Source organism: Heptranchias perlo, chromosome 20 (assembly GCF_035084215.1).
Source record: "Heptranchias perlo isolate sHepPer1 chromosome 20, sHepPer1.hap1, whole genome shotgun sequence".
NCBI lineage: Eukaryota > Metazoa > Chordata > Chondrichthyes > Hexanchiformes > Hexanchidae > Heptranchias > Heptranchias perlo.
Window position 1 is genome coordinate 6,721,229 of NC_090344.1, and position 13,124 is coordinate 6,734,352.

At 44.1% G+C, this 13,124-nt stretch overlaps 2 non-coding genes across 2 annotated transcripts; both read left to right on the plus strand.

Annotated features, from left to right (window-relative positions):
• The first annotated feature begins 2,119 nt into the window (after window positions 1–2,119).
• Window positions 2,120–2,201, plus strand: trnas-gcu (transfer RNA serine (anticodon GCU)). Its single transcript has one exon. It is a non-coding gene; the product is annotated as a tRNA-Ser (tRNA).
• A 9,626-nt stretch (window positions 2,202–11,827) lies between these two features.
• Window positions 11,828–11,901, plus strand: trnat-agu (transfer RNA threonine (anticodon AGU)). The gene has a single exon. It is a non-coding gene; the product is annotated as a tRNA-Thr (tRNA).
• Window positions 11,902–13,124: the final 1,223 nt, after the last annotated feature.

The following is a 13,124-nucleotide window of genomic DNA, read 5'->3' on the forward strand; positions in this document are numbered from 1 at the left end:
TCAGACCCGCGGCTTCTTCCAGCTTTTTCTTCCTTCCACAATCACCGTTCATTTCATTGAGAATTTACTGCGGCCTTGCCAACTCTAACTTTCACTTTCGCATTCTTACGCCTTTAAGTTTGCTCGACATCGACCGCTGTTTCTCGGGCCACATGTCCCGTTCGCACCAATGTTCATTTGTGCCTTGAAACCAATCGATACATTTCGATCTGCGTGACTGTTCCAGAGACAAGCAGTAAGAAAGCAGGGCTGACTTTCGGAAGGACAGCGGCATACTTTTCCCTGAAATTCCCATGGGGTATCTTGTGACACGGGGGATGTTAACTGAAGAACTGGGTTTTGTTTTCATGGTCGTTGGCGCTTTTCCCCGAGTAGATGATGTGCGGGAGAGACGGGCGGCGCGACATAGTTGCGAATGACGGCTGAAAGTTGCACTTTTGGCAATCTGGGCGGTGCAGTAATGTCGGAAATGTTCCGCTTGATCTTAATAGGTCTGTGGAAATGTCCGATTTAAAAGGAATGAGGAGAAATGAGAAGAGCGGGAATGGTGAAAAAGTGTCGATTACAGGAGGTTGGCCGTGAGCGAAAGGTCCTTTGAATGTCCGGCGCGGAGGGGATTTTGTTCAGAAACGACAGACTTTAAAGCGCGTGGGGAAAGTGAAGTGTGAGCTTTGTCCTTGGGTTAAATTGGGTGTTTTCAGGAAAACAGCCATTGTGAATTCACAAAAATGAAAACAGAAAATGCTGGAAACGCTCAGCAGGTCAGGCAGCACCTGTAGAGAAAGAACCAGAGGTAAGGTTTCAGCCATCTGAACTTTTTCATCAGCAGTGGATGTACTGGCAGGTAGGAGAGCAGCTTAACTCTCTCCGATGCTGGATTCAATTTTTCGATTATGTCGGTTCGCATCCCATCTCTGTCACAATTGGTAGAGTTGTTTATTTTGGCCGCCTCACCTAAAAATCTTCTTTCCAAAGAAGTGCGTTTCCGCATTGCTGCCTTAACATCTGTTTGCACAAATCAGCAAAGTCTGAATTGCCACCCAAAATGTTTCTTGCACGGAGGTGTTGGGAGTGTAAGGGGTGATCCAGGTGAAGTGTCAATCAAAGTGCGCAATGGTCCCCTGGTAAACGAAGTATCTCTCGTGGTGAGCATAAGATAAATGATATGTACCATAATTATGTATTTCTTCTTTGCATCACACTCGGATTTATTATCAGGGAATGGACATGAGCAGGACGATATACGTCATGCTTCGGTCGCTTTGCATCGCCCCCGACACATAGAATTGAATCATCGAAAGGTTACAGCATGGAAAGAGGCCATTCGGCACATCGAGTCCGTACCGGCTCTCTGCAAGAACAATCCAGCTGGACCCCACCGCCCCACCGCCCCACCCCGCCCTTTCCCTGTCGCCCTGTATTTTTTTTCATTTCAATTACTTATCCAGTTCCCTGTTGAAGGCCATGATTGAATCTGCCTCCACCTCCACCTCGGGCGGTGCATTCCAGATCCGAAACACTCGCTGTGTAAAAAGGTTTTTCCTCATGTCACCTTTGGCTCTTTTGCCAAACACCTTCAATCTATGTCCTCTGGTCATTGACCCTTCCGCCAATGGGAACAGTTTCTCTCTATCGACTCTGTCCAGATCCTTCATGATTTTGAATACCTCCATTAAATCACCTCGCAACCGTCTCTATTCCAAGGAGAACAACCCCAGCTTCTCCAGTCTATCCATGAAACTAAAGCCCCTCATTCATGGAATCTTTCCAGGAATCACCCACCATCAACATCCTGGTGATCACCATGAACCAGAAAGTTAACTGGACCAGCCATATCAATACTGTGGCGACAAGAGCAGGTCAGAGATTGGATATTCTGCGCCGAGTTACTCACCTCCTGACTCCCCAAAGCCGTCCCACCATCTGCACGGCGCAAGTCAGGATTGTAATAGATTACTCATGTGATAGTCACCTACATGAAAAATTAACTCTGTTTCTATATCTAAAGATTCTGCCTGACTTGCTGAGGATGTCCAGCATTTATTGTTTTTATTTCAGTTTGGCAACATAGCCAGTATTTCCATTTTGAATAAAGGAGCTTGTGCAAGTTTGTTCATGCGACGAGGTGGCCGAGTGGTTAAGGCGATGGACTGCTGATCCATTGTGCTCTGCACGCGTGGGTTCGAATCCCATTCTCGTCGATGTTGTGTTCAGTATTGTTTCATTCAGTCCATCCAGAAGGTCAGGTCCCTTCCTTCTCGAAACGGCCAACGGAGGTTTCTGCAAGAGAAACTTACGTACCATAATTATGATTTATGTCCGGATCATTCCGTGTCTGTGTCTGTTCAAAAGGGATGTGCTGTAAGTCCCGGATCATTCCGTGTCTGCGTCTGTTCAAAAGGGATGTGCTGTCAGTCCCGGATCATTCCGTGCCTGTGTCGGTTTAAATGGATGTGCTGTCAGTCCCGGATCATTCCGTGTCTGTGCCTGTTTAAAAGGGATGTGCTGTCAGTCCCATATCATTCAGTGTCTGTGTCTGTTCAAAAGGGATGTGCTGTCAGTCCCGGATCATACCGTATCTGTTTCACCCGATTTTCTTGATACCTTTTTCCTTCTGAACTGAAATGACGATCCTCTCTGGAGAAGAAGGTTCACCGCCTGCTGTTGAGATCAAGTTCATTCTGCTGGGCTTCCATTCCAATCACCGCACTCTGTCCCCCATTCAGTCCCACCCCGCCTGGACATTATAATCTGCGATATTCATAAGGGAATGGTGAATCCAAATATCATGGTTATAATTTTCTTTGCTGCACAACACTGAAAATTATCAATTCCAACGATTCAGAAGGTCATCATAGAATCATAGAATCTTACAGCATAGAAGGAGGCCATTCGGCCATCGTACCTGTGCCGGCTATTTTTCGAAGACCTGTTCAAATTCGACCCACACCCCAGATTTTCCCCATAACCCTGCAAATTAGTCCTCCTCAAGTACATGTCCAATTGCCTTTTGAATGATCCTGTGGAATCTGCTTCCACCACCGTTTCAGGAAGTGCGTTCCTGATCTTAACAAACCCTCTGTGTGAAAAAAAAATCTCTTAAATTCCTCTCTAGTTATTTTGCAAATATTTTAAATCTGTGATCTCTGGTTACCGACCCACTTGCCAGAGGAAACAGTTTCTCCCTACTTGCTATTTCAAAACCCCTCATTATTTTGAATATCTCTATTATGTCTCCCGTTAACCTTCTCTGCTGTAAGGAGAATAATCCCAGCTTCTCCAATCTCTCCACATAACTGAAGTCCCTCATCACTGGTATCATCCAGGTCAACCTGCTCTGAATCCTCTTCAATCCCTTTTCATCCTTCGTATAGTATGGTGCCCAGAAGTGTACAAGACATTCCAGCTGAGGCCTAACCAGTGATTTGTAAAGGTTTAGTGTGACTTCCTTGTATTTAAATTCAATGCCCCCATTTACAAAGCCAAATATCCCATACGCTTTTTTAACTACCTTATCAACTTGCCCTGTTTTGTGAATATGAACCCCCAGGTCCCTCTGCTCTTGGAACCCCCCATAAATTGTTCCATTGAGATTATACTGCCTCTTCTTGTTCTTCTTCCAAAAGTGCATCACTTCACACTGATCGGCGTTAAATCTGTCACGTGACTGCCCATTTCACCAGTCTGTCTGTGTTCTCCTGAAGTCTGCTGCTATCTTCCTCACTATTTTCTACGTTGCCAAGTTTTGTATCATCCGCAAACTTCGAAACTGTACTCCCTATTCCTACATCCAAGTCATGTATATATAACAAGAAAAGCAATAGTCCTCATACCGACCCCTGGGGGATCCCACTGCATATTTCTCTCCAGTCAGAAAAACATCCGTTCACCACTGCTCTCTGCCTCCGATCCTTTAGCTAATTACGTGCTCACGTTACCACCGGTCCTTTAATCCCACGTGCTTCTAGTTTTCGAATAAGTCTGTTATGTGTTAATTTCTAAAATGTGTCCTCAAAATAACTGTAACCCCGTAATTTGATTCTTAAGCAATGAGAATACAGATATTAAGACCGAGTGCGAGATCGGGTTCATTCCCATTACCAGAAGTTGACGGGACCCGAGGAGGTGAAAACCCATCTGGGTTCATATTTTCCAAAAACGGAGACGAAAATCGCAAAGCTCATCCCGTCGAAATCCAACAAATGGACTGAAGATCTGACATTCTGGAAACCCGGGCGTTCCAGAAACCCTTCTGGAACGCCTGGGTTTCCAGACCTGGCTGTTCAAAGAAGCCGGATAAGTCCATCAGGGGGAAACACAGAGAGAAAAGAAACGCAGACAGAGATAGAGAGATACATGCAAAGAAAAATAGTATCAATCTCCAAATTCTGTGATTGAACAGAATTTAAGGTGCAGCTTAAAGGCATGTCGTGAAATCTTGTAAGGAATCTTACAAGACCAGGTTATAGTCCAACAATTTGATTTTAAAATCACAAGCTTTCGGAGATTGTCCCCTTCATCAGGTGAGTGAGTGAATAAGAGGTTCTCAAATCACATATCTTATATTAAATCTTGGAGGTGGACATATGGCTGGATAATATTGTTATTTCTGGGAGAAACAAGCACTGCTTGGTAATTACAGCTCTTATTTATTTAACCATTGTTTACAGTAGCAGTATGAACTGGTTTTGAACCCCCCGTGAATTTCAAGTCCATGTTTGACCTACTTATTCAGTCACAGGAATTCTGCCAGACTGCATGTTCCAGACATGTATCCAACGCTACACGTGCAGTCTGCAGCCGTGTGTGCATTGGTGCTTCAGTGTGGAACCCTTGCCTGCCGGCGGTAAACCATGAGTTTGTTTCCAGGACAATGCAGCATCCTTTACCTTTTGTATTCTGTGCCCTTGAGATCGCCTGAATTGGGATAAATTCATGTGCCGGCTTCAATCTGTACAACTTCTTGAAAGATTATCTTCATTTCGTCTCCGTGTGTTGCGTGGACAAACACTCTGCATTCTGTCCTCTGGTGCTCAAACATTCTCTGCTGGAGATAAGTCAAACCTGCCTTCTGCACCACTGAAAGGAAATGAGAAGCCAATTGGTGATCTTTGACTGAAAATGGGGACACAACGGGGCTCAACGGGTTTTGAACCAGTGAAACTCCCTGACCGAGAATCAGACCCGAAGACCAACTGGCAACAGAGCCGTGCAGCCACTGTAAAATTTTACTGCAACGCAGCCGATCCGCCATCCTTTCAGAACGCTCTGTCCATACAATCCCGCTTTCTTGTACGATATACGATGTCGAAAAATGTCAGGTTCTACACCAATTATATCATATCAACAATATCAAATTCCTTTTGAATGGACGACTTGTATTATCAAGTAACACTTTACAGAATGAATTACTCTGAAACGACATTGTTGTTTACACTCCACCATAAGTAAACTTTCCTCAAATTGCTGCTTTCATTCACTGTGAGAGCGAAGAGCCATGAATGTGGAGACATTAGCTACGAATTTATCAGCTGGGTTGCACCTTTCCTTTTCCTACTGTCTCAGTCTTTTTATCCTTTACCCTTTTCTGCTATTGTTGCCGGTTAGATCAGCTCTCGCCATTCAAGGAAACCTGAGAAGTCCATCGGGGACAACACAGAGAGACAAGAGACAGAGACAGGGAGAGATAGAGAGATGCAGGCAAAGAAAATAAAGAGTATAAATGTCAGGTTTTGCAAACTAGCAGAATTTAAGTTACAGGTTGGGAGAGATTCCTTCTCGGGTCTTGAAGTCTTTCAAGAGAAGATCTGACACTAATTAAAAGCACCGGCCACGCTGTAGAATCTCTCATTCTGGGAGAGAGATAAATGCGGTCAATTAACTCCAAGTTAATCTATTTCAGCACTGAAGTGATCTTTGAACAGTGGCTCTGCGAGCAGAATTCAACACTGCGCAGGAAAACCTCAATTGAATTTTGAGTCCAACGCTTTAAACACTCGGCCACCGCAGCTGTAAACGGCATGTTCGTTCAGATCGGATTCCAAATGGACACTTGCCGCTATTAAGAACGCGCGCATTGGAGGTTCAGGGGTCGAATTCTGACCTCTTATGCGGGAGACTTTGGTTCGATTTCCGGCCAATGCAGAATCATTCTCACCAATGAGGAGCTGAGGAATATAAGTATGCCATTTCGCCCCTCGAGCCTGTTCCGCAATTCAAACAGATCATGGCTGATATATGACCGAACTCCATATAATCGCTTCAGCCCCGGATCGCTTAATAACTTCAGTTAACAAAAATCGATCAATCTCAGGTTTAAAATTAACAATTGAGCTCGCATCAACTGCCGTTTGTGGAAGAGAGTTCCAAACTTCTACCTCCCTTTGCTTGCAGAGGTGTTTCCCAACTTCACTCCTGAAAGTCCTGACCCTAATGTTCAGGCGATGTCCCCTCGTCCTAGACATCCCAACCGGCGGAAATAGTTTTTGTCTATCTACTCCATCAGTTCCCCTTAATATTTTGAAAAGTTCGATCAAATCAGCCCTTAATCGACTAAATTCGAGGTAAACCCGAGTTTGTGTAATCTCTCCGCGTATTTTAACCCTTGGGGTCCAGGTAACATTCTAGTAAATCGACGCTGCACTCACTCCACAGCCAATATATTCTTCCTAAGGTGCGTTACCCAGAACTGAATACATTACTTCAGGTGTGGTCTAACCAGGGCTTTGTATAGCTGTCGCATAATGCCTAGCCCGTTGTATTCTCGTCCTCTAGATATAAAGACCAACATTCCATTAACATTTTTGATTATTTTTTGTACCTGTCAATGACATTTTAATGATGTATGTAGATGGACACATCAGTCTTTTTGGACCTCCACTGTTTCGAGCTTTTCACCATTTACAAAGTATTCTGATCTATCCGTTTTGGTCCAAAGTGGATGACCTCACACTTGACTAAATTGATATCGATTTGCCACAATTTTACCCATTCATTTATTATATTAATACCTCTCTGTAATTTTATGTTTCCATCTGCACTGCTGAAAATGCTGCCCATCTTGGTGTCATCGGCAAACTTGGATATGTGGCTTTCTATCCCGTCATCTAATATCCGCCTGAATTGGAAAAAAAATCCAAATTTAGCTTCAAACTCCTCATCATGTTGAGACATTTTATTTCCTTCACGTGTGTTGCGCCGACGAGACTCCGGCATTGAGTCCACTGGAGCTCAAACATCCTCTGGACAAAATTCAGTTCCACCAACAACAACACTGAAAACATGTCAGAAGCTAATTGGTGACTTTTCACTAAAAGGAGGGCTCGTCCGAGATTTGAACCCGGGATCTCTCGCATATCACTCAATGAAACGCCCTAAGCGAGAATCATACCCGTAGACCAACGAGCCGCTGTTACTTCAGCTTTGCAGCCAGTGTAAAAGTTCGTTGCCTCCCACAGCCGATCGGCCATCCTTTCAGACCAGGTCTGTGCATCCAATCTCGTTTTCTGCTCCGGTGTCCAGCAATATCAAGTTGCACACCAAATATTTCCAATCACCAATATTAGTCTCCCTTTACCAAATTGGTTTCGAGTGTACGACTTGAGTTATCAAGGAAGACGTTTCAGAATTATTTGCTCTTAAACTACATTGCTTGGGAGGATACTGAGAGGTGTGTCGATTTGCGGCACGCTCTGTTCCCTTTGCATCGCCTCATGCACATTGAGTTGAATCATAGAAAGGTTGCAGCACGGAAAGAGGCCATTCGGCCCATCGAGTCCGTGCTAGCGCTCTGCAAGAGCAATCCAGCTAGAAACACTCCCCCGCCTTTCCCCGAAGCCCTGCATTTTTTTTTCCTTTCAAGTACTTATCCAGGTCCCCTTTGATGGCCATGATTGAATCTGCCTCCATCACACCATCGGGCAGTGCATTCCAGATCCGAGCCTCTAGCTGTGTGAAGAAGTTTTTCCTCATGTCACCTTTGGTTATTTTGCCAATCACCTGAAACCGATGTCCTTTGGTTCTTGACCCTTCCGCCAATGGGAACAGTTTCTCTCCATCTTCCATGCCCAGATCCTTCATGATTTTGAATACCTCTATCAAATCTCTACAAAACCGTTTCTGTTCCGAGGAGAACAACCTCAGATTCTCCAGTCTATCCACGTAACTAAAGTCCCTCATCCCTGCAATTATGCTGGTAATTTTTTTCTGCACCCCCTCCAAGGCCTTCACATCTTTCCTGAAGTGCGGTGTCCCGAACCGGACACAATACTTCAGTTGTGTTCGAACCAGTGTGTTATAATGTTTCATCCTGACTTCTATACTTTTGCACTCTATGCATCTATTTGTAAAGCCCAGGACCCCGAATGCTTTTTAACCGCTTTCTCAACCTGCCCTGCCACATTCAACTATTTGTACACATAAACCTCTCTTTGTTCCTGGATCGCTTTCACATTTGTGCCCTGGAGTTGATATTGCCTCTCCTCGTTCTTCCAACCGAAATGTATCACTTCGCATTTTTCTGCGTTAAATTTCATCTGCCACGTCTCCGCCCATGCCACCAGCCTGTCCATGTCCTTTGAAGTCTATCACTGTCCTTAACACTGTTTACTACCCTTCCAAGGTTTGTTTCATCTGCACATTTTGAAATTGTGCCCTGTGCACTCTGGTCCAAGTCATTAACATATATCAAGAAAAGCAGTGGTCCCAGCACTGATCCCTGGGGAACACCACTGTACAACGCTCTCCAGTTCGCAAAACAACCGTTCACCAGTAATCTCTGTTTCGTGCTCTTAGTCAATTATGCATTCATGTTGTTACTGCCCCCTTTATTCCATGTGCCGCAATCTTGATGATAAGCCTACCATGCGGCACTTTATAAAACACCTTTTGAAAGTCCATATACACCACATCAACTGAATTGCCCTCATCTATCCGCTCTGTTACCTCATCAAAAAACTCTTACAGGTTAGTGAACCACGATTTGCCTTGATAAAATCCGTGCTGGCTTTCCCTAATCAGTCCACCCTCGTCCAAGTGACTGTTAATTCTGTCCCGGATTATCGTTTCTAAAAGTTTCTACACCACTGAGGTGAAACTGTCTGGCCTATAATTGCTGGGTTTATCCGTACAGTTTTTTGAACAAGGGTGTAACCTCTGCAATTCTCCAGTCCTCTGGCACCACCCACATATCTAAGTATGTTGGTAGATTATGGCCAGTACCTCCGCAATTTCCACCCTTACTTCCCTCAGCAAACCAGCATGCATCCCATCCGGATCTGGTGGTTTATCTACTTTAGGTCCAGCCAGCCGTTCAAGTGCCTCTTCTTTTTCAATTTTTAGACCATCCAGTATCTCAACTATAACTTCCTTTGCTGAGACTCTGGCAGCATCTTCTTCCTTGGTAAAGACAGATGCAAAGTACTCATTTGGTACCTAGGCCATCCCCTCTGCCTCCATGAGTAGATCTCCTTAATCGGCCTCACCACTCCCCTTACTACCCGTTTACTGTTCACATGCCTGTCGAAGACATTTGGATTCACTTTTATGTTGGCCGTCAGTCTATAGAAATATTTCTCTTTGCCTCTCATTTCCTTTTTCACTTCCCCTCTGAACTCCCTCAATTCGCCCTGGTGAATGAGCGCATAAAAAAAGTTATCACTTCTTTCAGCCGGAAACAGAAAGTTACTGGTTGATCAATGGCGATTTAAACAAGTATTCATCTTTTTTAGGGTTTAATGAGTTTTGCGAAATTAATACAGTGAACAAATACAGTAAAGTTGAATTCCTGATCGGGAACCGCCTCAGACAGCGCATTACTGCCCATCCCTGGGAAACAAGATGCCACCGAAACTTTGACAACACATCGCAGGTCCCGCTGAAAAGACACAGCTTGCCAGCTGTTTCGAAATTTGGAGCCTGGACAGGGAGTTAAACGCTGGATCTTCAGCTCACTACCCACTTTAAAAGTATGATACTCTACCGACTGAGCTACCCAGGCTCGATACTACATAAGCTCCCATCGTATATATTCATGAGAGGTGTCTGAATTATCCCTGCAGCCGTCGAACAAGGGTGAGGTCCGTTGGATAAAATTCTCAGAAACGTGTTGAGGAGAATCCTTGTTCCTGTTGAACATGATGTAAGAAACATGGACAGTGAACTCGTGAGTTTACAATTCTTCTTGTTTGTGCTAAATGTCTTGTCATTCGTTAGCAGCAATTAAAATCACACTTTACCCAGCGGCTCAAAAGCTGAACTTGTCCCACACGGGAGCTGGAAAAGGCCTCACGAACTTTCAGCGTATTAACATCTGTAAGCTGAATAATTTCTTCCGTTGCACAGTGACACCAGGCAGCATATTTCCCTTCCAAATTTTCCCCACAAGAAACTTCCAACCGATGAATATCGGCTTGACGAAAATAAGAATTGTTTGTTTGGTTCTTTAGATTTAATGATCTCGTACCGGCCCCTTTGCCATATGAGCTGCCGCTAAAAGCCCCCTCTCCCCCGATGAACAAGTAATCTGGCACTTGCTATTGAAAGACGGGAGGCCAGAGGAACACAAGTGCCCACATGGGAACACTATGAAGTAGGTGCATTATGGAACATACCAGTTGTACTTTGAACTCCGGTCAAAATGTTCGGAGTAAAAGGTTTGATTGTTTTAAAAGACGCTCGAACTCACAACCTGGTCATATCTGGAGCCCATACTGCTGTAAATTAGTAACGCATTCTTAACAATTGTGCAACACGAGAGCAGCGAACAACCGACAGCATCAGCGCTCCTGCCAAACAGCTTCATTTTCGGTCTCTCAATTATCACTTCGAGATCTTTCTCAAACAGAAGCCTCCAATCAAGATGCGCTTCGTTAAATAAAAATTCCTAACTCAGGAAAGTTTTGATCGATCATGACTGAAGCATGTACAATTTCCTCACCTGTTCCTTTTAATCCCCTGGGGTGGTAACAATCAGGTCCTGGAGATTTGTCTATCTTTAGTCTAATTATTTTCTCCATTGCCATTATTTTACTTGTACGAAACCCCTTGATTTATTAACAGTTTTCCTCGTGTCTCTGGTATGTTAGCCTCATCCTTTTCCGTGACGACCGATGCAAAGTAAAAATTTAGCAACTCTGCCATTTCCTGATTTTCACTTACCATTTCACCTCCATCTGTCTTTAAGGGGCCCACACTACTCTAAGCCTCCCTTCTCTCTCTGAATATACTTGTAAAAACCTTGAGAGTTGTCCTCATTTTCCCTCACACGTTTTTCTCCTTTTCCCTTTTTGCTCCTCTTACGATTTTTTAGTTTCAGCACCACAATAAACAACACTTCGCTGTAAAGTTCGGCTCAATAGTTCTCCAATGTCAGAGCGAGAATTGTCTGAAGCCCTCATCTATTTAATGTAACAAATACAATCACACATAATCATCCGTGTATCACCGCACTGATGGATACACAAAGATAAACAAAGCGAGAAATGCAGGCAACATCGAAATGCACAGGTGAACGGACAAGCGAAACAGACAAAGATAAAACGGCCTGAACCCCCAAACGTGAAGTGTCGCTGATAGATATTAATGTTGTGGAGATGCCGGTGATGGACTGGGGTTGACAATTGTAAACAATTTTACAACACCAAGTTATAGTCCAGCAATTTTATTTTAAATTCACAAGCTTTCGGAGGCTTCCTCATCGTTCACCTGACGAAGGAGGTAGCCTCCGAAAGCTTGTGAATTTAAAATAAAATTGCTGGACGATAACTTGGTGTTGTAAAATTGTTTACAGATATTAATGTGAGGAGGTGGACCCGTAAGATCATCACTTGGCGCTGTGGCTTAGTTGGTTAAAGCATCTGTTTAGTCAGCAGGAGATCCTGGGTTCAACTCCCAGCAGTGCCTTGTGTAGCTTGTTATTTTACCTTATTTGTGCAATTAAGCGACAAAATAACACTGTGGTTTTGGTGTTTGTTCAGGAGGAAACGGACACCAGAAAGACTGTTCAAAATCGCCCTTTCATTGTCCAGACAGACCTCTCATGGAATGTGTTTGAAACACGTTAATTTAAAGACACGTTCTTGTTTCTGGGCTCGTTGGGGTCGTGGTATAATTCACGATTTGAGGTTCAAACCCGGAAGTAGTCCTAATTTGGACCTGGACTTGTGATCTTGACCTGCGGTGCAAACTTTTGCAAAGAGGGAAAGGAAGTCCCCAAATCACTCCACCTGAATCGCCAGGCCCGGATGAAATATATCCCAGGCTGTTAACAGAAGCAAGGAAGGAAATATCGGAGGCTCTGACCATCATTTTCCAATCCTCCCTGGCTGCAGGTGTGATGCCGGAGGATTGGAGGACTGCTGAAGTTGTACCGTTGTTTAAAAAGGGAGAAAGGGACAGATCGAATTATTGCAGGCCAGTCAGCCTCACCTCGATATTGAGCACAATTCTGGGGGAAAGTATTAATCTTCATTTAGAAAGGGACGGATTAATGAAGGACAGTCAGCATGGATTTGTTAAGGGAAGGTCGTTTGAATTGAATTTTTTGAGGAGGTATCAAGGAAGGTGGATGAGGGTTGTGCGTTTTTTGTCGTCGACACAGATTTTCGTGAGGCTTTTGACAAATTCCTACATGGCAGATTGGTCAAAAATGTAAAAGCCCATTGGATCCAAGGGAAATTGACAAGTTGATCCAAAATTGACCGAGTGGCAGGAAGCAAAGGGTAATGGTCGACGGGTGCTTTTGTGATTGCAAGGCTGTCTCGAGTGGGGTTCCACAGGGATCCGTACTAGGTCGCTGCTTTTCGTAGCACAGTTCATTGATTTGGATTTAAATGTACGGGGTATTATTAACAAGTTTGCAGAAGATACAAAAATTGGTCGTGTGGTTGATGGTGAGGAGGGAAGCTGGAGACTGCAGCAAGATATCAGTGGACTGGACAGGTGGATAGAATAGTGGCAAATGCAATTCAATCTGGGGAATGAGGTAATGTATTTAGAGAGGGCAAACAAGGCAAGGGAATACACAATAAATGTTGAAACTAATTTGCCATTTACACGCCAATTTTGCAACTTTACTGATGTCTTCCTGTATTTTTTGCATTTTTCCTTTGTATTAACTACAGCTC